We start from the raw sequence: 25,252 nt of genomic DNA, 5'->3' as shown, positions 1-25,252 counted from the left end.
GATTTCCCATGTTGAAGCATGTATTAGTGCTAAATTCCTCTATATTACTGAATGATATTTCTTTGTAATGTTACACCACATGTTGTTCATTCATAAATTAATGTACATTTCAGGTGTTTCTACTTTTTATTTAAAACAAAAAATTCTGTGATGAACACTAGCATACAGATTTTTGCATGAACCTATGTTTTCAAATCTCTTGAGTAAAATCCCTAAAGTGGATTGCTGAGTCATATGCTAACTCCATGTTTAATTTTTGACAAAATTGTTCAAATACAAAATTGTCAAAATACAAAAATGTCTTCCACAGTGACTGTAGATAATTTCTACCAGTGGTGTATAAGAGTACCAACTTCTACACACCCTTTCAAGCACTTTTCCCTCATGTTTCTTGTTGTTTATGATGTTATTTATTTTCTTTGGCTTTGGTTATAGCCCTCCTAGTGGGTATGAAGTGGTATCTCATTTGGATTTGGTTTGCATTTACATAATGGCTAATGATGTTGGACAACTTTTTATGTGCATATTTTCCAATTTTGGGAAAACATCTATTCAAATCATTTGGAACTCATTGTATTTGAATTATTGTGTTGTCAGAGTTCTTTTGTATTATAGATATTAAATCCATACCAGATAAATTATTTGCAAATACTTTCTTGCTTTCTGAATGTTGTCTTTTTACTTATTGATGGTGCCTTTAGGATCTCAAAAGTTTAAATTTGATGTAGTACAATATTAATTATTTCTACTGTGGCTTATGATTCTAGTGTTATATCTAAGAAATCATTCTCCAAACTAAAGTCACAAAGATTTACTTCTCTCTTTTCTTTTAAAGAGTTTTATAGTTTTAGCTCTCATATTTAGACCATTGATCCAATTTGAGTTTTTTTGTGTGTATAGTGTGAAATAGAGTCCCCACTTCTTTCTTATTTTTATTTATTTATTTATTTTTGGCATGAGCAGGCTCCAGGAATCACACTCACATGTCCCGCTTCTCAGACACAAATTCTACCACTGGTCTATCCTTCCACAGCCCTTCATTCTTATTTTTGACCTTTTAATTTTGAAATGCACTCACATTTATAGGATACTAACAAAAATAATACAAACACCATACAGAACATTCTAAAATACTCCTATACCCCCAGATATCCAGATTCACTAATTTTAACAATTTGCCACATTATATCATTCTCTCTATCCACATATCTATTAATCCATCTAGCTAGCTAGTTAGCTCACTATCATCTCTATCTTTAGCATTCAATGATTTGATTACAATAAGATGTCAGTGATTATCTATTTGAGTTTATTTCTGTTTGGGGCTCATTTAGCCACTTGGATGCATGTATTCATGTCTTTCATTAATTTGGGAGGACTTAAGCCTTTAATTATTTGAATATATTATCTGCCTTTTTATTCCTTTTTTCTACTTCTGAGATTCCCACAATGGATATATTCATGCTTGAAATGTTGCACAGGTTCCTAAGGGTCAATTCATTTATCTTCATTCTTTCTTCTTCCTCTTCCTCACAATAAATTATTTCAATTGTCTTATCTTCAAGTATATTGATACCTTCTGCCAGCTCATATCTGCTATTGAAATCCTCTGGGGAATTTTAAAATTTCTGTTACCTTCTGTGATCTTCAGCTCTCTTTGATTCCTTTTCATAATTTCTGCATCTTTTTTCATAATATTCTCTTTGTGTAACCTATCATTTTCCTGATATCCTTTAGCTTTTTGTCTTACTAAGTGTTTCTCCTTATATCTTTGAGTATATTTGGAACCCTTTTTGTAAAGTCTTTGTCCATGATATGGTCCTGTCATGGATGGATTCTAATGCTTCATCTTTTCTTTCTCTTGGACATTGCTTCTTCTTTCTTTACATGTTTTATAATATTTTGTTTAAACCTGGACATTTTGATATTTTAATATGTTGTTGGAATTTAGACTCTGAGGCATTCCTTCAGCTTTTTAATCCAGCTAGTAATACAAGAAAGCTTTCTTTTAATGCTAGGAGCTAACCAAACAAAAAGGGAAAAGAGAATATGCTTTTGCTATATTTACTAATTGCCTGTGGGAGTGCTGTCATTCAGAGGATATCCATACAATGATTTTATAGATCTCCTTGATATGAAAAAGAGGAGGGGCTTCTGTGTTCCTTCCTGTAGACGCTTCTTGTGTTGGGCACCTTGTATTGGGTCTTGGGAATTCTGCATTTGCAGAGATATGAATATTCCTTCTTCCCTAGGAAAGGGTCCTTACAGTCCTGGATACTGTACTTTATGTCCTACAGTAAGCCATCACTTGTCTCACAAAGCCATGAGTTGACTGTCCTCCAGAGTTCTCTGTATGAGAGTGCTGTGAGCTGCTTCTACAAGCAGGACAAGTTCCATGATAGCAACCCTGTGACCCTCAGGCCACTCTCACACAGATTAGGCCAGATATACATTTTCCCACTATCTGTTCAGGGTTATACTGATCCCTCTGGAACCAGACCAGGCATCTGTGATGGCAGCTTCCTTGATGAAGAGGGGAGGATAAGAAGGACAGCAAGGTAAGGCACCATGAGATCTTACCATTTTAATTTGCTATTTTCTTGATTCCACACTTACCCTATTACAGCTGTTTTTCTGGAGCTCTCAGAAAGATATTCCAGCCACTTTCCATTTGTGCTTCAAAGCTTCTGTGTGGGCACAAAACCCTGAAACTTCTCACTACACCATCTTAATCAGGCAGGCTCCTAAATTTATTATTTTGCATGTGGTTATCCAGTTTTCCCAGCACCAATTTTTTAATACACTACTCTTTGACTTATTACATTGTGTTAGAACACATAAAAATTAGTAATATGTTAATACTTTTACCTTGATAGTAACAAATATTCCACACCAATACTATGAGTCAATAATAGGGGAAGGACAATGGGTTTTGGGGATTTGGGTTTTCTTATTACTTTTTATTTCTTTACTGGAGTAATAAAAATGTTCTAATATTGATAATGATAATGTATACAAAACTCTGCGATGATGCTTTGAATGAGTGATTGTATACTTTGCATGGTTTGTATGGTGTTTGAACATATCTCAATAAAATTGAATTAAAATAAAAAATAAGCAGAGAGTGATGCAATTTTTTCTAGGCTCAAATCTATTATGTCAGTTTTTTGTATCTTATGCTAGTACTTCACTGTCTTGATAATCACATATTTGTAGTAAGTTTAGAAATAAAGAAATGTTAATCTTGTCTGCTTTTGGTCAATATTATTTTAGTTTCCACCTTTTTAAAGATTGTTTTTATAACTTTGTATTCCTTGAATATCCATATGAATTTTTGGATCCACTTGGCAGTTTCTGCAAAAATGACAGGGATTGGGTTGCATTTACAGATCAATTTTGGGAGTTTTTCCAGCTTAAAATTTTTAGTTCTCTAAGTTAATAGATACTATGCCATTTGCATTTTTATGTCTTCTTTATTTCTTTCAGAAATGTTTTGTCATTTTTGGTGTGTAAGCCATACTTACTTTATTAAATTTATCAGTATATTTTTTGATTTTGCTATCATAAAATAATGGTTTTCTGAATTCCATTTTCAAAGTTCCTCATTATTAGTGTCAACATATTGGGTTTTTTTTGACATAACTGTCATTTTTTGACATGTTAATGATTAGCATTTGAATTTCACTCTCATTTTTAAAATGCTATCATATATTTATGAACATCTTTACTGAAGATTAATTCCTTCATGATTGCCTGACACATTATTGACTCATCATTATTTACTTCCAAATTATATTTTCATTGTTTTGGTGCATGAAGTCACCTAACAGGCTTTCCCCAGGTTAAAATTCCGTGGGACTATTGGGATGACTTCCTTACTTTTGCATGAATAATGATATTTCTGAAAAGTATTTGAAGTGGAATTCTGGAAGAATTAAATGCATGTGCAAACTAAAGAGCTAGGCAAGCATTGGATGTGCCATATTCATTGATAACTCTGGTGTGACTGGGTTTTGAATGCACAATGAGTTGCTATGGGGACAAATAACAGTTTGCAGAAGCTTTATTGTGTCTCACTTCTAACTGAGGAGTCTAATTACGTAGTCCAGAAACAAGATAATGCATCATTGAGTAAACATCAACATAATCTAGTTTATTTTAGTAAGGTAATATTAATCATCAGTAATTGGAATTTGGTAATTTTAGAATACTCAAAATATTTTGTAGCCAGTTATTACTTTCAGTATTGCTTCTAAAATGAACTGAGAGAATTCTTTAAGTACTTATGAGATTTAGTGACTCTTATTAATGATGAAATTCTTTATACTTTTGCAAATTAATATGAGAAATACATATTTTGCTTTTATTTTTATTAGGGAAGTTGTATATTTAGAGAAAAATCATACGTAAAACACTTAGCTACCACATATCCATCCTATTATTAACTCCTTGCATTAGTGTGATACATTTCTTACAATTGATGAAAGAATCTTTTTCTGTTTGTACTATTGACTATAGGCCCTGTTATACATGAGGGTTGAATCATTGTATTGTACATTTCTATGGTTTCTTTTTTAATTTTATTCTAGTAACATATATACAACCTAAAATTTCCCCCTTTTCACCACATTAAAATATATAATTAAGTGCAGTTAATTACTTTTACAGTGTTGTTCTACCATTATGACCATCCATTACCAAAACTTTTCCATCACTGTGAACTCTGACAATATAAGCATTAACTCCCCATTCCCTACCCCTCCCTCTTTACCCTGGCTAACATATATTCTAGCTTCTGACTCCAGGAGTTTGCTTCTTATTATTATTTCATATCAGTAAGTTCATGAAAATTATTTCTTTGTGCCTGCTTTATTTCACTCAACACAGTGTCTTCATATATTGTGTATAAACCAATATTTTGTTTATTCATTCTTCACATGAAGTGACAATTGAGTTGCTTCAATTTTTTGGAAAATATGACTAATGCCATTATGAAAATCAGTGTTTAAATATGTGTTAGAATCCCTGCATTCAAATCATGTAGTTGTATACATAGAAGTGGGATTGTCAGGTCTTGTGGTAACTCTATACTTAACTTTTTGAGGAACTTCCAAGCTGTATTCCAAAAGGGCTGCACCAATTTAAATCCCCAACAACAATGAATGAATGCTTCTGTTTCTCCACATCCTCTCTAAGACTTGTCATTCTCAGGTATTGAAATAATAGTCATTTCATTAGGTATAAAATACTATTTCTTTGTGGTTTTGAATTACATTTCCCTAATGTCTAATGATAATGAAATTCTTTTTATATTCTATCTTGTGTATCTTCTTGTGGCAATTTCTCTTCAAGACTTTTGTCCATTTTTAATTGGGTTACTTTCCTTATTGTTTTTGAGTGATTTGATTTATTTACATATTCTGGATATTGAATCCTTATTGGATATTCAGTTTCCACATATTTTCCTATTTTTGGTAGCCTTTTTAATTTTCATGATAAAGTCCTTTTATGCATAAACATTTATTTAATTTTTTTAATTTCAAAAAGGTTCTATTTATTTATTCTTTTCCTACTTGTGCTCTGAGTGTAAGGCTAAGAAACTATTGCCTAATACAAGGACCTGAAGATGCTTCCATGAATTTTCTTCTAGGAATTTTATTATGATTAATATATTTAGGAATTTGAGGTATTTTAATTAATTTTTGATCAGGGTGTTAGGTAGGGGTCCACTTTCATTCATTTGCATATTCATCTCCAATTTTTCTAGCCCCACTTGTTGAAGAAACTATTCTTTCCCAATTGAATGGACTTAGTATACTTGCCAAAAATCAGCTGGCTATAAATGGAAAGGTTGATTTTTGAACCCTCAATTTGATTCCATTTTTCTGTACAGTTATGCTTGTGCCAATATCATGCTGTTTTGTTTACTGTGACTTTCTAATAAGTTTTAAAATCAGAAAGTGTGAGTTCTCCAACATCTTTCTTCATTTTCAGTATGGCTTCTCTATTTGGGGTGTCTTACACTTCCATAAAAATTTGATGGTTTATTTTTCCATTTCTGCAAAGAACACTGTTGGAATTTTAATCAAAATTCATTGAATTTGCAAACTTCTGTGGGAAGAATTGGTATTTTAACAATCTTTAGGCTTCCATTCCATGAACCAAGAATGTCCTTCCATTTATCTAGGTCTTTGATTTCTTTTTAGCAATGTTTTGTAGATGTCTGCATACAAGTCCTTTATATCCCTGGTTAGTTTTAGTCATAGATATTTAACTTTTTAACTTATTTTTGTAAATGGAATTTTTCCTGATTTCTTCCTATTGTTCATTACTTGTGTATGGGAGCACTACTGATTTTGCATGTTGATCTTGTATGCCATCACTATTCTGAATCCATTTATTAGTTCTAGTAACTTTTTGTAGAAAATTTAGGATATTTTTGGATCATGTTACTTGTAAATAGGGAAGATTTTACTTTTTCATTTACAAGTTAGATGTCTTTTATTTCTTTCTTTTGCTTAATTCTTGTAACTATGATTTCCAGTACAATTTTGAACAATAGTGAAGTAGTGAGAGTGGGCATCCTTGTCTTTTTCCTAATCCTAGAGTTTTATCAAGGAGGGGTGCTACCATTTGACAGAGAAGTCCAGATTTCATCTGATGATGCCTTGATTTGGACATTCTTTAGAACTATAAGCTTGTAAGCTGATGAATCCCTGTTGGTAAAGCCCACTCATTTCTGGTATATTGCACTTCATCAGTTTTAGCAAACTGAATCAGAAATTCCCCATCTGAGAGGGAATAAGGAAATAGAACAAAATGCTCAAATCCAGATTATTATTTCAGCAAGTAGCAAAATTCCTCAATAAAATGGTATAAACATTAAAAAAGAAGGGGTGCTAAATTTTACCAAATATTTCTGCTTCAATTGAGATGTTCTGGTTTTTTCTTTAGTCTATTAATGTGGTATGTTACATAATTGATTTTCTTATAATGATCCTTATTGTACAAGTGAGATAAGCCATATTTGGTCTGTAGCTTTCATGTGGTATCTTTATCTGTCTTTGGTGTGAAGTTGATGTTGAACTGATAGAATAAATTAAGAGGTGTACCCTCCTTTTCAGTTTTTTTGAAGAGTTTGAGTATGATCTGTGCTAATTCTTCTTGGAATATTTGGTAGAATTCATTTGTGATGTCATCTAGTCTGAGGCTTTCCTTTTTGGGAGGTTTATGATAACTGATTCAATCCCTTTACTTGTATTGTTTTGTTGAGAGCTTCTATTTATTTTACAGTCAGTGTAGGTTTGTTTCCTTATGTCTCTAAGAATTAGTCCTTTTCATGTAGGTTATCGAATTTGCTGGCACACAGTTGTTCATAGTGTCTTCTTATTAATCACTTTTATTTCATTAGGATTAGTAGTAATGCCCCATTTTCATTTCTGATATTTGTATCCTCTCTCTTTTTTTCTTAGTCTAGTTAAATGTTTATCGATTTCATTGATATATTTTTAAAAATCATTTGATTTTGTTGATTCCCTTTATTTTTATTTTGGGCATGGGCAGGCTCTGGGAATCGATCCCAGGTCTCCAGCATGGTAGGTGAGAATTCTGCCACTGAATCCCCATTTCACCACCCCTTTTGCTGTATTTTTAATTCTCTATTTCATTGATCTCCACTCTAATTTTTGTTTATCTTCTCCCTTTTGCTTCTTTTTTCCTGATCTCCCATTTTTTAGGTTAGGTCTCTGATTTGAGATCTTTCTTGTTTTTATGCAGATATTTCTAGCTACAAATTACATTTTTGGCACTGTCCTTGATGCATTCCATAAATTCTGGTATATTAGGCTTTCATTTTCATTCTCCTCAATGTAACTCCTGAATTCTCTTATGATTTCATCTTTGGCTGATTGCTTGTTTATGTGTATTCTGCTTAATTCTCCATATTTATGAATTTTCCATTTTCTTCTGTGTTATTCATTTCTAGCTTCATTCATTGTGGCCAGAGAAGAAACATTTTCTGGTTTGGACAAGTTTTTACTATCCTGGAGAATGACCCATGTGCACTCAAGAAGAACGTGTATTTTGCTGTTCTTGGGTGAAGTTTTCTATATATGTCTGCTAGTTTTGATTCATTTAAAGTATCATTCAAGTCTTATATTTCCTTCTTGCTCTTCTGTCTCAATGTTCTATCCCTTATTGAAATTTGTGAATTGAAGTATTTTTCTGGTAATACAAAGTTATGTATTCCTCCTGTCAAATCTATCACTGTTCAATTTGTGTAGTTTGGAACTCTGATACTAGATGCATATGTATTTATAATTGTTATGTTTTCTTGTTGAATTGACCTGTTTTTGAGAATATAATGACCTGTTTATGAGAATATAATAACCTATGTTCTCATAATAGTTTTAGATATAAAGTTTATTTTAGCTGATAGTATAGTTTCCTCATCTCTCTTTGGCTTACTACATGTGTAGTGTATTTTTTCCATCTTTTCACTTTCAATCTACTTGTATCTTTGAACTTATGGTGAGCCTCTTATAAACAGCATATTGAGGGTCATGCTTTTATACATGCACTTTGAATGTTTACCTTTTGCTGGAGAGATCAATTTGTTTACATTTAAAATACCTACAGATTATGCAGGAATTTCTTCTGCAGTTTTGCTATTTTTTCTTTGTAAATCATGTAATTTTTGATGCTCAATTCTAATATTAATGCCAACTTCATATTTATGTGATGTGTTTTGTAGTTTACCATTATGAGTCTCACCTCATTTTATTCTGAATATAGTCTTAAGATTTGTTTGTAGTTACTGTAGGGTTACAATTTAACATCCTAAATCTATGACAATCATATATGATTTGAGCCCCATTTAAGTTCAATAACATATGCAGACACTGTTCCTATATGCACCCCATCACTGCACATTTTTGTACTTTATGTACATTGTATGTCCAAACCCATAGATTTATCATTTTTATGGTTTGGTATTTTAGCCCCTGTGTGAGGTAATAAGTAATATTACATAATAAAATATACAATACAATAGTTCTGGCATTTATAATTACCCATATAGTTACCCTTAACACAGGTCTTTATTTCTTTTTGATATGCTGATTCCCTCTCTGTGTCTTTTTCTTCCAGCTAGATAAACTCCCTTTATCAATGCTTGCAAGGCATATCTAGAGGTAATGAACTCACTCAGCTTTTGATTATCTGTGAATGTCTTAAGCTCTGCCTCATTTTTGAAAGAAAACCAATTATAAAATTCTTGGTTGGCAATTGTTTTCTTTCAGTTCATTAAACATTTTGTACACTTCCTTTTCACCTTCCTGGTTTCTCATGAGAAATTGGCAGTTAATGTTTTTGAGACTCTAGTATACATAATTCATCCCTTACTCTTACAGCTCTCAGAACTATCTTCTTGTCTGCTGTTGACTCTTTAAGGAATTTTTCATTTCAGTTATTGTATTCTTCAACTCCCATATTTATTTTTGTTCCCCATTAATAATCTCAAAGATATTCCCACATTTTCATTTCTTAAGTTCCTCATATCCTTTGGTTCTTTCCCTGTGTTTCTCTTCATCTCTTCGAGCCCATCAAGTGTAATATTTATAATTCTTTTTTTCAGTAAGACCCAGGTCTGGTCCTTTACTTTCTGGATTATTATCTTGTTCACTTGGAAGGGCCCTCATTTCCTGTTTCTTTGTTTGTCTTGTGTTTCTTTGTTGCACACTTTAATTATTAATATTATAAAGTGCTTACTTTGTGATTTAGTCCCTGAGCTGTCTGTTCCTTAAGTTTTCATCCTACTCACAATACAGCAGAAATTTTCTGAATGCCAGGAGTAAATTGAAACAAACAGAAAATACCTTTCTCAGTCTTTACAAACTGACACTCTTTTGGTTCATTTTATCCCCAGAGCTTAACTCTCCTATCAAAAACAGATCAAGGCAAATGCAAAGTGCAGGGTCCCTTCTGCCTTATCTCAGCCTTGTTAGAGTCAAGAAGTCACTTCTTTTTCTGGGGATGTGCTTGCTGGTGGCTTTAGAAATTATCCTCTGCACCATTTATTGCTTATAGGAGTTGGAGTGTTCACCCTCTCAACTCCCTTTGAAATAGACTTTCACCCCCTTCTGGGTGTTCTCTTGTGTGTCTTGTTTCAGGTAATTGTTTGTCTCAGATCACACCAAATTGTTTCATACACTGTCCTACTTGTTCTCAAGCCTCTTTTCAGCCTGCAGGACAATATCTGGGAGGATGAATCTGAGATATTTTCCCCATCTCATCTTAGTCTTTCACACTGAAATATTGGCTCTGATGTACAGGAATCCCATCATGTCAATGGAGGCCATGTCTGTTCCCTTTGGAGTAGTCAGAAACCTATACAGCTGAAATACAAATTGAGTCAAGCTCATGTGATGGCAATGGAAGATGGGTCATCAAGGATGCCAGGAGCTTCTATGGCTTTTGAAGGTTTTTTTTAAGCATTTAAAAAATCAAAACAACAACAACAACAAAAGCATTTTCCCAATTAGTGCAACCCTTTAACTATTTTCCATAGTTTTGAGGAAGATGATTTTCCTTAGGGTTCTTTGTTCCCTTTGCCCAAATGGGGTGGGAATAGTGACTGTCCTGAGAGCTGGCATCCCATGATCTGAAGTAGCCAATCAAAAGCAGTGATTAAACAAACCAAATATCCCCAGAGTTTGGAGGACTTGGTCTTTATGCTTCCCCACACTCAACAAGCTGCTCCAGGTGCCTAAGCAGCAGTCCCTGATGCTGCCTGCCATGACGTTAATGGATGTGGTATTGTAGATCTGGCGGGGAAGGTAGAACTCATTGTATTACTGTGATTTAACAATCTCACCCTCTCATCACTCCCTAGATGCTGCACAATATTCCACTATACTATGGAATTTCAAAAGAGTTGTTTTAGATAGTTCCTGCTACTGAATAGTTGTTTTGGTGGAGGCACTGATTCCTAGTGCTTCCTTCTCTGTCATTTTCCTACAATGCTCTCCCAATGCACATTTTTTAAGAGTTTGCTTTCTTTCCTAAGAAAGATATTGAGTCAGGCATAATCATTTTACTGAATGCCAGTCTATTTTGCTCACCTAAACATGTGTTCAGCCACCAAGTGATACCGTTAAATCATTGCAACTTTTTCTACAAATTTAGACATATGTGAAAAAGATCATCATGAAAATATTACATAATATTTAAAACAATAAAGAATAAGTTCTGTTTTTAAAATTGTAACATCAAGTATTCTTCCTTATATTATTGTTCTTCAGAAAACACCCATCATAGTTTTCCTCTTTATATTTTATATATATATATATATACACATATATACATTTAATCCCATAGTGACCGCTCACTCATCACTTACCCTTTTTAACATTTTGAGAATTCTATTTCTGTTATCAGTTCAGTACTCATTCAATATTAAAACAATTCTTTTTTTGTTTTTTATTGTGAAGTATTCATATATACAAAATAGCAATAAATTTCAAAGTATATTGTAAGAAGAAATTATAGAACAGATTTTAGAGTTTAATATAGGTTACTGTTCAACAATTTTAGGGTCTTCCTCTTAGCTGTTCTATGACACTGGAGATTAAAAGAAATATTGATATAATGATTCAACAGTCATGCTCATTTGTTAAATTCTCTTTTCTCTTTTATAACTACTCCAACTCCTTTGATCTTTCTCCCCATCTTTATGAGTATTTGGACAATGGCCATTCTAAACTTTTCATGTTGGAAAGGCTGTCAATATTTTGGGAGAGGGGAATGGAATAGTTGATGTTCTGGAGAAGCTGGCTCCTCCAGATTTCAGGGCTTATCTGGCCTGGGAACCCATCTGAAGATTGTAGGTGTCTGGAAAATGATCAAACAATTCTCTTTTGAATACCATCAACTCTTCTTTTCCATTGTACTGTATCTGAAAAAAAATGCCAAGACCAGATCTACCCATTGCATACTCTGGGAACTGATGAACTGAATTCCACAGCTTCTACTCTGGTGACATTACAATCAATGAGCTCTGTTTTGGGGCACCCCAAACCACCCACATAATCAGAGATTAACTAGATGGGCTCATGGGACCAAGAATGTAGTTGTACTCATTGTTAATAGTGGGATAATATGGATAATAAGGTTCCTCTGGAATCCAGGTGGAGGAATCCATGTGAAGTTTTCCTTGCTCTCTCCATCCATGAGAGGTTACCAGGATTACACATTTCCACCAGCAACAAAAAATACAATCAAATGTATGCAATTTTTCTACTAAAAGAATTCTATTACACACTAGATGCTCAAGATTTTTATTAAAGCTGAAGGACACATAAGTGTCTTCTGCCTCAAAAATTTCAAAATTTTCAACTGGCTGAAATAAATCATATATTATGAATTAACCATATTGTTGCACAAACATTGTATGCACTTTGAAGCACATTTACAAGTTCACTGTTGACTGGGAAGATTCTGTGACTCACACTTCCAGCTGCCAGTCGAGGGTCCACCTTGCAAATAAGCCTTTCTAAGCATAGCATGCTATGTTAACTTCAGAGTACCCAACTTCATGTTTTCAAGATATATAAAGAGCTCTTACAATTCAATAATAAGAACTCAATGCAATTGTTTTGGTTTCCTGAAACTGCTGGAATGCAATATATAAGAATGGACTGGCTTTTTTCCAACTTTTTAATTGTATACTATAACATATATACAGAGCAAAGGAGGAAGATAGCAATAGTTTTCAAAGCACTTTTCAACAAGTAGTTATAGGACAGATCCAAGAGTTTGTCATCAGCTACCATATCATCCTCTCAAATTTTTTCTTCTAGCTACTCTAGAATATAGGAGGTTAGAAGGAATATTTTTATCATCACAATTGACTTTTCTTTCTTTTTTGTGTGAAAAGGAACATATATACAAAAAAAACCAATACATTTCAAAGCACAGCCACAATTAGTTGTAGATCAGATTTCAGAGTTTGGTATCAGTTACAATTCTACATTTTAAGTTTTTACCTTTAGCTGATCAAAGATACTGGAGACTAAAAGAAATATCAATTTAATGATTCAGCTATCATATTCATTTGTTAAATCCTACCTTCTCTGTATAACTCCACCATTACCTTTGACCTTTCTGTCCCTCTCTTTAGGGGCATTTGGGATATGACAATTCTAAATTTTTCTTCTTAGAAGGGGCTGTCAGTAATATGGGGTAGGGAGATGGAACTAGGTGATGTTTTGGAGAGGCTGGGCCCTCTAGGTTTCAGGACTTATATGGTCCAGGGACCCTTCTGGACGTTGTAGATTTCTAGAAAGTTACTAGAGTGCATGAACCTTGGTAAAATCTTATATATTGCCCTAGATGTTCTTTAGGATTGGCTGGAATGGTTTTGGTTGGGGGTTGGCAATTTATGATAGGTAGTAATACTAACTGAAGACTGCATAAAAGCAACCTCCAGAGTAGCATCTGGACTCTGTTTGAAATCTCTCAGCCACTGACACTTTATCTTGTCTCTTCCTGCTTTCAGTCAAGAAGGTTTTCTCAATCCCTTGTTGCTGAACCCCAGCTCATTCTAGGATTTCTGTTCCACATTGCTAGGGAGGTTTTACACCCCTGGGAGTCATGTCCCATGTAGAGATGGGGAGGGCTGTGTTTGTTTGCCGTGTTGGCTGAGAGAGAGAGGCCACATCTGAACCACAAAAGAGGTTATCTGGGGGTGACTCTTAGGCCTAATTTTAAGTAGGCTTAGCCTACCATTTTTAGGGATAAGTTTCATTTGAACAAACCCCAAGATTGAAGACTCTGCCTATTGATTTGATTGTCCCCACTGCTTGTGAGAATATCAGGAATTCTACAAATGAGAAAGTTGAATTTCCCTCTTTCTCACCATTCCCTGAAGGGGACCCTGCAAATACTTCTTTATTCACTTTTTAAATCACTCTGGGATTTATTGGGACATAACACTGGGCAAACCTAGGGTGTCCATAAAGTTTGACACAGTATCAGGGGATTCCCTGATGGTGATATTTAATAGTTCCATATTTTTTCTCCCATCCCTGAATGAACTTTGCCAGTACTTTTTGATTATCTGCTTAATATATTCTAGAATGGATCCAGGCATTACGTTAAGCTGCATAGGATTAAAGGTCCTCATTCTTATTCTGTGCTCCCTGTGTTTCATCTGTTCAAATGAGCGATACATATAGGTTGAATTAGATTATGTGCTACAGAAAACTTAGGTTCCAGACAAAAAATAAATCTTTCTTCCTTTGGTCTCAAAGAGTAGGTGTTGTTCTAAAATATAATCAATATATTCCTTACCACTGTGTTCTGAATTGCCTTAATCCTGATTTGATCAGTTTCATTCTTATCTCTAAATACTGGGTTATAGATATGTAAAACAGCCTCTCAAAATCCAGAAATAATAATTAGCACTCAAGACTAAATGTGTCTGCTGTAAAAGCTTACAATGTAGGCCCCTATTTTCATATAAGCATTTTCTAAAGGAGACCGTACAATAATTATACTTTCATTTCTGGCTTATTTTGCCTCACAAAATTGGGCTGGCTTTTAACAATAAGGAATTATTAGCTTACAAGTTTACAATTCTAAATTTATAAAAATGTCCAAATTAAGGCATCAACAAAATGGCACTTTCTCTGAATACCAGTTGCTGACATCAGGAACTACTCTGTCATAGCTAAAGTCTCATAGCTCATGTCTGCCAGTCCTTCACAACCAGATTTCAGCTTCTGGCTTCCAGAGACTTCTTCTCTGAGCTTCTGTTAGTCTTCTCTTAGCTCCTCTGGGAGTTTCCTCTATGACTTTCTCTTAATTTAATCTCTTAGTTTTTGTATGTGTATTATCCTCTTATGATTCAGCAAGAGGATCAAGACCCACCCTGAAGGCAGATCAGATTACATCTCAATTGAAATAACCACATCCAAAGTTTCTACTCACAATAGTTCTGTAGACACAGGAATGGATTTAAAGAACATGCCACTTTCTGGCATACATAACAGCTTCAAACTACCCCTCCAATGTATAAAGGGACAATATTTTGAAGGGGGCATTTCACCAAAGAATATATATAATTGGATGGATAATTCTCACAAATTTTTCTTTAAAAGGTCTAGACACAAATGAAAGCATTGTATATGATTCTATTAATGTAAATTTTGAAATTACTTTAGGGTTTATAAAGTAATGAAACTGTCTCCTTTATAGAAGATTGGTGTTTGGAGCTTTTTTGTAGGTGCACACAATGTGCCTTGGTAATGTTGGTCATGTGTTATTATTAAGCATAATGTCTTCATTTTGTGGGAAAGCAAGCTAAGTGCATATTTTCTTTGAATACAGCATACTTCCATAGCAATTACATTTTTAAAATCTCAGGTGATGTAGGTAAGGAGTTCTCAGAAGAAAATATATAGTATTATTATAATAAATGGAGGAAAAACTGTAAAGAATGAGATATTTATGTGACCAAGGTAAAATAAATACAGCAAGACATATCCAAAGGAACAAGAAATGGGGCAAAAAGGAATAGAGCAGATATATGAGCAACTAAAAGAAAGCACAAAATAGAGAGGCTCCATATAACTGAGTGTTACTTTTATAAAATGTACAAATTGAGACTGAGTAAAATCAAGTGAGGAAAAGTCAATGAAAATATCAGAATAATGTAATGGGACATAAAAACAGAATATGCATTCATTTAAAAGATGGTAATAGAATATTATAATAATATTTTTCCATAAATATGAGTACTACTTCAAAGGGCAAGCTTAATGGTATAAGCTTCAACAGTAAAACTATTTCAAATATCATTAAGCAGAGTCTTTGACTAACTCACATCCATAGTGAGATGTAATATATATATAACATATTTTACATATATATTTATGTATATATTTCCATCCTAAGGATAAAATTATTACATAAAAGTCAAATCATATTAAGTAGCCATGCTTACAGTAATATCACTAGCATTATTATTTTGAGTCTCACATATTATCAAAAATGTAGCAAATAATTTTGTTACTATTGAGGAGGACCAAGACTTTTGGCATAATTAAAACATATTTTAAAATATAGAATCAAATAATTTAAGTAAAAATCTGTAACTTTTTATTTGAATGAGAAATATAATATAGAAGTTTAACTAAACTTTGTTTTTCTAGATAATATATATTTAAACTCTTTTTGGCAGATAGAAGCCATGCCAAATCAGCCACTCTGAGCATCGTAGTTCCCCAAACATGGGGGACTTGACAGGACTTCACTGACCAAATCTAGTATAATTTAAGCAACAACAGTCAACAACAATAGTGATTCAAAACATATCAATTTAAAATAAATCCCTTAGTTCTTAATGTGCCACACATATACAGCCAAGTATTATTTACCACTGGATGTCCATGTATCCTGAGTTCTCCATATGAATTATATCAGTGTAACAAAATAATTATTAGAGAAAGTTTCATTGTAAAATGCTGAGGAAATGACAGAATAAATACCTCTTCTGATAAAATGATGTATCTAGATAATTGTCATCAATAGCTGCTCACCATTATTCCAGTGCTGAAGTGGAAAGTTTATAAGAAAAAATTCAAACTGACTATGAATCCATAGTTCATATTTGGGATCATTGAAAATGAATCAGGTGGTATTCATGGCCACATGATGAGATACAATTGGAAGCACACAGCATCATTTATGAAATTTTTAAAATAGTAACATTGAACCAGAACCAGAAGCTAAGGAGAGGAATGAATTAAATGAAAACAGGCAGAAATAATCAAATATAATATATGCATTATCTATAGAGCAAACATATCTAAATTCCAGTAGCATTACACAGAGTGGTGAATCATTTGTCTTAATTTAGGATTCCCCAGAAGCAGACACTGAGACAGGGATTTAAAATAAGAATTGAGATTAGGTGCATACAGAATTGATACAAAATTAGTAAAGAGTGCCTTAATAAGTAAGGCACCCTTACTTTCACCACAGTTAGTGACTACAGCCTAAACCCATGTCTTACCTTGAGGAAAGTGTATGAAATAAACTCTTGAGAATCAACCCTGCCAAAGGGAGAGGATACTGAAGCACATTGGCCTTGATCACCTTTCACCAGTGGTTGAGAAATTCTCTGTTAGAGATTTTCTTTCTCTGAAACTTCTAGCCTGTTACACATTTATAGAAAGAATTTCCTTGGAGGCAGAACTGAAATGGATGGGAATCAGAATAAAGGCAAAAGGTTCTCATATTAGAAGTAAGAGTCAGGCTCCACACCCACCTATTACAACACCAAAACAATCCGGTGTTTTATATCCTGATCCAATAAACTTATTTTAAAAAGGTATTATCTTTGAGATAATCAGATATATGGCTATCAACAGGATATTAGATGACATTTTGGAAATACTATCAATTTCCTTAGCATAGTTATATAAGAATAGGGTGTTGACTATAAATTACAAATGATGCACAAAAAAGGAGTGACAGTAGATGCGAGATTTGTTTTAACTACTTGTCAAGAATTAAGTATCTATAGGTTGTGGGGAGGCTGAGGTAAAGCAAGATTTTCTGGGTTCATAGTAGTTTCTTACACATTTCTCTGTACTTTTATGCTTATTAAGAAATTTAAAATTAAGTCTAAATTTCAGCAAACAAAACAAAACAATAGAGAGAAATCCATCTCTCCTTGTGGTGACTTTCTCTGTTCTCTTCTAAGAAAAATATCAGCAGTGGTAACATGGAAAAGGAGTCCTATGTGGCTTATAAACATCTGAAATAGTAGTTAAGGATGGAATTTTAGCACCATTCAAATGGAAAAACTAAAATATTAAGAAAATCTCATGCCTATGAACATGTGCACATGTAGACCCATTTAACATTACTCATGAGAATGCAAGCTGTTATCGGAACCATTGGAAAAGAGTTGAACATTATCTTTTATATAGAAATTTTACTTTCCTTACAGCCCATCACTTTTCTTATGTATACAGCCAAGGGAGATTTTCTCCAAGTTCACTAGGATTCATATGAGAGAATATTCAAAAAACACACTTCTTTACAATAGAAGTATGGAATGATACATCCAAACAAAAATAGATAATTTATGTTATTTCCAACAATGGAATATATTGTAACAGTAAAAATCAATTCACTGCCATAATCCAAAAATCAAACAAAAAAATTAATGTGTATCTCTGCAATACAATGGTAAAATCATACATTCAAGAAGGTTAAATTCTGCTTAATAGTTTTTATAAAATTTTATAAAGCATTGCAATTAAAAACAAAAGTTGTTTTAATTCTATGTTTAGATGGAATATGGCTAAATGAATAGGGGAACAAGGTGATACCATACATCAAGTTCTGGATGTGTTTTCTTCTGGCAAGGGGGAGTAGGAAAATAAGAATGCCACATTTTAGTTGCAAAATGTCTGTTAAGTTCCTAGATTTCATACTGGGTGACAAGTCAACTTGTAGTTTTAATGTAATTAAAAATCAACCAAGAAGTATTCAAGATAAATGGAAATTGGAGGGGATCTTGCCAGAAAGTGTTACATATTTGAGACAGGCATTAAAGAAGTTTCAAATGGATTGGTGATTCAAATTCTTCTTATTTACATTATTATCCAAATGATCAAATTATTTAGTATAATCACAAACAAAATCTCAAAGTAGTCATCATGAGTGTAATTGGCAAGCTATAATATTTTTATCAATGCAAAAAATGTCAAGAAAAAAGAATCTTAAAGTTTTAGAATAAATTTTCAGGAATTCCCCTGATAGTAATTAAGATTATATAAAATTATAGTTATATTAATGGGCAGAAACAAAATTATAGAAACAAATGTCTATACTCTGGATTCCCCATAAAATAGAGCCATGGGTAATAGTTTGCTTCCATTGCTTAGCTTTGTAATGGATGGCCATTCCAGGGAAGCAGATTTTAAAAAACAAAGAATGAGGCTCCAAGGATAGAGGGACCACCTGGTGGTGTGTTGCAAAATAAATCTCTGCTAAACGCAACTGATGACTTAACCTGACAGAACCATCTTCAAAGATCCATATAAAATGATACAGTTTATCAGCTTTGTCCCCCATTGTCCAACATTTTCCCTGTAGGAAATCATCTCCCCAAACATTTAAGTTGCCATTCCAAGACATTGAGTGCTCAGACATTTTAATCCTTTCGAATGAGGCCAGATATAGGACCCAAGCACAGAGAACACTCAGCACAGTGGAGGGGCATGAGTTCAAATATGCAAGTGTCAGATTGGGAACATAGGATCATAGGTGGTGCACTAAGGGGATGTTGTGAATTGAATCATATCCACCATAAATACATGTTCAAACCCTAAGTCCCAGTCCTATGGACATGAATACATTTCTAACCAGGATCTTTGAAGAAGTTATTAGTAAATGTGAGGGCACACCAAAGCAGGGAGGATCTTAATCTAATATGAATGAACTCCTTATAAAATGAGGAAATTTAGAGACATTAAGAGACACATAGAGATATAGCCATGGCCATGTGACAAAGGCACAGATTGATTTATGGATAGCCTGAAAGCCACTAACAGAACATTGCAGACACTGGATAATTCATGATGTTATCATCACCTTGATTTTGGACATCAAGTTTCCAAACTGTAAGAAAATAAGTTCTTGTTGTTTAAGCCAGCCAGTGTGGGGAATTTGATACAGCAACCCTGGAAAACTCTTGTAAGTGAGTATACAAGAATTAACAAATAATCATAGTTTTATTTATATGAATGCTTTCTTACTTTCTAGTATTTTTAGAATAGATAACCACTGAAAATTGCTGGATTATTACATAGATATGTATTAATCTTTTGACAAAGTCAGAAGGCAAAATTTCTCATTGTAAACCATCAGTCTTAATGGCTGTTAAACTTTTAAAGTAGTCAAAGGCAAATGCCTGCAACTGTACAACTCACCAAACTGCAACCCAGATGCTTTGATGATGATGCCTTGCTTTGTAACTGTATAATCATGGCTTGTAACTATAAGGCCTCAGGATAACTCATGTCTAGCTCTCCCTGTTGCTCTTATCTTGTTTTACCATTTGAAGCCTTGTGATCTTGTAGCGAGCCCCTTAAGTTTATTAGTGAAGAATCTGAGTCAGACCAGAGCTAATAAGCTGTTTTATGAAAAAAAGCTGGTTCAAACCAGAATTGGACCACTTGACATGTGCAATAACTTAAACCTTAAACTGTAGGTGCCCTATATCTTAGTATAGTGCTAAAAATTATGCCCACTATGTTAAGTCTCCACCATATTCTTACATATGTTCTATGACTAAGCATGTAAACAATCTACACATACCCAATAATTATACTACCTCATAGGTGTAGAGCCATTATACTCATCATCCTAGGCCTGCTTGCCTTTGTTTCAATGTTATAAAACTCTCTGTTTTTGCAATTCTTTGAGACAGATCTGAGGTTTCCACCTCCTATTCTTCTTACTTTGAGCACTGCAATAAAAGTTCTTTCTTTCTTTGAAATCCTAATGTCTCTGGATTGATCACTGAGTGCACTTTTTCCAGTATGACTCTCTTCTCAAATTTGCTGAGAACTGATCCCTATTAACAGCCTGAATCAATAAGGGAAAATACAGGGAAATTTCTGAATAACAATTGTCATTTTTTGTGACATCTGCCTGCCTCAAGTGAGCTATTGCATAAATAACAGGGAAAGGAAAACTGTTCTCATTTCACAAAGGAGATGCCTGTCTCTAATATCTTTGAAGGTTTAGAAAATTTTATTTTTATAAAGAATTTCAGTTTCTGTCTCTACCCAAATGCTACTGATTTAGCTCTAGGGTCCTGCTCTTTTCATATCAGCACCCTGATTTTGGTTCAAGAGATTTGATGGGAACATGAATCAGCCTCCAAAGTCTCACTCACAATTAACTTTCCCGGACATAATGTTTGACATAGTCTAATTTGTGACTGAATATGAGGATCTTCCAGCAGCTGCTGTACTGCCCCTTTATTTTTTTTCAGAATGTCTAGGATTGGCTTTCCAGTTGGCTAATTGAATTTCTTCCTACCAGTCTTTGATGATTCTTATCAAGAGCCAGGTTACTAGGGAACCCTTATAATTTTCATTGCCCTCACCCCATTAAGTTGCCTCAGCTGACATATATCCCAACTTACCCCATTTCATCTAATTCTTATCTGGTTTAATCATTGTATTCACCTGACTTTACATCAATAACAGTGTCTCCTGTTGAGAGTCTCCACTTGGGGCCACTCCTTCTAACATATACACTTGTCCTACAATCCCTAGAAAGTGAAGCTTCAGGAAAAGATTTAGACACTACTACTTCATTATAGAGAACCATATAAGGGAGCAGGAGTTAAGTAGAAGCAGAGCAAGGCAGGGAAGGAAGGAGCACCATAGGGAAGTGCATTCCCAGCTGGCCACAATGAAATTCCACTAATAGCTGCATTTCATGTGACCATTTTCTCTAAACTCAAACAATGTTCATATAACAGTGTCCTCCTGGGCAGAAGAAAGGAAAGCAAATTATCCATGTGATGTCATCTCTTAATTCCTCATTTCTCTTTTGCATATGCAGATATGTCAAGCATATCCAATGATGTTTGCTCTCTCAGTATGAAAACAGAAGTCCAGGAGGCAAAAGAAATTTAGTACAGGTATAAGATTAGGTTCTATTGAGTTGAGCTTGCATGAACAACTAGTCTACTAAATATACAGGTAATTTTGATAAATTTTCTCCATTTTTACTTATAATGAATAATAAAATCTCATGCACTTGGACCCTTGAAGATATGTCTAAGAACTGTGATTGTCTTCAAATTTAGTCAGAAAAAGATGAAGAGTGAAATTTAACAGGGTAAGCATCTAGTCTACATATTTAAGCAACAAAATTGGGCATTGGAAAGAAACAAAGAAATTCTGTTTTTGAAAAGGATTTGATTGCCTGTCATTGACCACTGTGTATATTTCTCTCAGAAAGGCCATCAATTGGGGATTATGAAGAGTGAAAGCTGAGAAGTTGAGATCCTGACTCCTTAGGTAAATATCCTCGTCATTTACATTAATATACACTGTCATTCCTCTCCAATACCTTATAGGAAATCTATCATTGAAATTAATAAATTATATTAAATTATAAGATAAAATTATATCAGAAATGAAATAGACCAATAGCTGCAACTTTTTGTTTATATATATATATATAAACTGGGTAAAATGATTGATTAATGGGTTCTTGTTTAGTTTCTTTAAATGTTCTCATATTAACTATTAAGAAGTAAAGAGAAGCTAGGAATAACAGCATCCTGCCCCTAACTTTTTAAGTTTGAGAGGTTGCCACATGATCCCACCCAGTTACCAATGGGTTTTTTGAAATTACACTTATGTATATTTTAATTTTAATACATTCCCAAATATGTTAGGAGAGCTTTTGGTATCTTCTATTACTCAATATATGTTTAATGAAATTTGTAGAAGTAAGTTAAAGTTGAAATTTCAACCAACTAGAAACCTGTATAATTTTACACCTAAGTAGATAAGATGTCCACCAAGGAAGAGACAAATGCACTAATCACAATGAACTATGGGTCTCTGGTCCAAGTGTGGGAGGGAAGGATGTTAATTGAAATAACAGTGTTCAGGGGCTTATTATATCAGACATCTGGGATTGTTGTAGAAAACTTTTAATGAGCTTTTTGTGTCAAAGCTGAGTACTCAGCTTTAAAATTAACATGAGTGGAAAGTTTCTTTAATCCCCTTGGAACTTGCAGTTAATTGGTTTCTTTATTTGCTAAAGGAAATGAAGGAAATTCTCAAGGATGATTAAGGGCCCTTTTTAGAAAACTCAAAAGAAACAAAGTTGTGTGGTCACCATGGTAATGCCTGCCAAAGAAGTGAGTCTCACAGCAGTAAACTTAACTCCTAAATTATACATCAAGTCAGTTAGCTGAAGCCTGCCTATGCTTGGTTTACAATGATTATCACTTATATGATAATATTTTAACAATAAAACATTGTCTTCCACTGTCTGAAGATAAAGAATATAGTCAAATTGGATTAAATCAGAATAATGATTCCAATTTCAATAATCAAGATGGTACTGACAGTCCATGCAGAGATTTGTCAAGAGAGATACATAAAATGTCACCATTAAATTCTGCTAGTTGTACAGTTATAGGAGGCAGAGCTCTGGGTAAAACTGTTTTTGACACCTTTACAGAATTTTTTGGAATTAAGTGGTAAAATGATATTAGCTGATTGAGATTAGATATCCTAGATACAGTGATTAAGGAAAGGGATTAGTTGAAGTCTTCAAATTTGCAATTTAAACACCATATAAAAGGAAAAAGTTTCCTTGTGTGCCCTGAAAGAAAATCTTATTTCCTGTGGTTACAGACTTAAGATCTCTGAAAGCCAGACACAGAGTCTCATTGTGTGAGTAGTGGCTTTACAATATAAATTAAAATCTCAACTTGCAGTGTGTCTGACATTAAACCAAAGGGTTTGATTTGAAAGAAATGAGATCCTGAAATATGAGACAGGGGTTTATGTGTTAATGACAGCAAAGGGGATATGGAATTCCTGGAATCTGTTGAGCATTTACTAGATAGAACTATAATGGACTACCCTGAGAAAAGAACTTTCTGATTTCCAGCCTGCCTTGAGGAAACAACTTTCTAGCCTCCAGTCTGCCCAGAGGAGTCTGCAATTCAACCTCCACCAAAATAGATTAGCCCTTCAGTGCCTACTAAACATGTGACCACCTCCCCTAGGGAAACAGCCCTCACAATTCTCTCTAGAACATTTAATCCTGTTTCACCAGATGAAATTGTAATGGAAGGTACTGAGGTAATTTTCTTGAAAGACACTTCTAATTTTTCATGACCCACCCCCACTATCCCTATTTTATTCAAGACCTATAACTATACTAAAGTGCCAACAGGCCCCAAAAGGGGAGGTACAAAATATGACCTACGAGGAAATTCACTATACTCCAAAAAATCTGTTGAGTTTTCCAATCTATATGGGACAGAAATCAGGGGAATATATGTAGGAATGAACATTAAAGGTGTCTGATAATGGTGGAAGGAATATACAGTGGGATCAGGCTAAATATTTTATATGGGCCCAATAAACAGTCTGCATTCAATGTTGTGGGGTGAGGAATTAAAAAGGGCATCAAAAGTTTGTTTGGATGGTTGACTGAACATGGATCAAAAGCTGGCTGTCATTACATGAGGTTGAAGTGCCAAAACTGCCCTGGTGTAGTGTAGATTAGGGGATTTAGAAAGGTTGGAATGCTAGAGTGGATTTATCATGCCTGACCTGCTCATACACCCCAAGGATGTCCAGAGGGCACATCTTTCACCAGAACCTTGAGAAATAAATTCATGAGACTAGTTCAATCATCCCTGAAGAGCTCTGAAGTTGCCTTTCTCTGTAGGGCAATTATTATTGTGGGAACTACTGTCATTGATCTGGGATGCTTAAACACAATAGGGATGATTGGATCCTGAGTTAGCAGAAGCACTGTGGCCACAGTTAATCACCATAGAGAAGGTAGGCATGGCCTCCATAATGAACAGTAGACTCAAAGCAGCAGTCACAATATCTGAATAACAGAGACTTGTGGCATTGGCTAGTGGGATTTGGAATACCTAGAAGTAAAATAGATGGGCAATGTGTTAACTTCTTGTTTGAACTGTATAAGCAGAAGAATTCTAGGTCAAGTGAACAGAAATATAACTTGAATTTCAAAAACAGAGTCATGGTCCTATAGTCAGTTACCAGACTTGACACTGTTTACCAGCCCAGTGTTCCTTGAATGAGGGGAAGGCCTTGGGGAAGGACCCTTTTACACTGCCCCAAATTTATACTGTTAAACTAACTCCCAGTATTCCACAAGGAGACCTTCAGCCTTATACCAGGGTGAATTTGCCTTGGCAAAAAGTAAATGATCAGATCAGTTCTGGAGTTCTAGAATGCATAATTGGAATCAACATACTCAGCAACTGGCAGAATCCCCACATTGGTTCTCTGACTCATGGAGTGAGGGCTATTATAGTAAAAAAGGCCAAACAGAAGCCACTATCATTTTCCCTACTTAACAAAATAGTGAATCAGAAGCAGTACTGTATTCCTCGAGTGATTGCAGAGATTTGTGCCACTCTCAAGTA

The 25,252-nt window shown here is 34.2% G+C and overlaps 1 protein-coding gene across 3 annotated transcripts in view; it reads left to right on the top strand.

Annotated features, from left to right (window-relative positions):
- Nucleotides 1-25,252, top strand: part of LOC143672703 (N-alpha-acetyltransferase 35, NatC auxiliary subunit-like) — a 133,519-nt gene that overhangs the window by 8,438 nt on the left and 99,829 nt on the right. For all 3 annotated transcript variants that reach the window (XR_013169949.1, XR_013169950.1, XM_077147257.1), the window contains exons 2-3: nucleotides 21,655-21,733; nucleotides 22,053-22,115. The gene's annotated coding sequence lies outside the window, so the exon portion shown is untranslated. The remainder of the gene's footprint in view (nucleotides 1-21,654; nucleotides 21,734-22,052; nucleotides 22,116-25,252) is intronic.

The sequence above is a fragment of the Tamandua tetradactyla genome (genome assembly GCF_023851605.1).
Source record: "Tamandua tetradactyla isolate mTamTet1 chromosome 1 unlocalized genomic scaffold, mTamTet1.pri SUPER_1_unloc_2, whole genome shotgun sequence".
Taxonomy (NCBI): Eukaryota; Metazoa; Chordata; class Mammalia; order Pilosa; family Myrmecophagidae; genus Tamandua; species Tamandua tetradactyla.
This window is presented reverse-complemented; position numbering and strand designations above follow the sequence as displayed.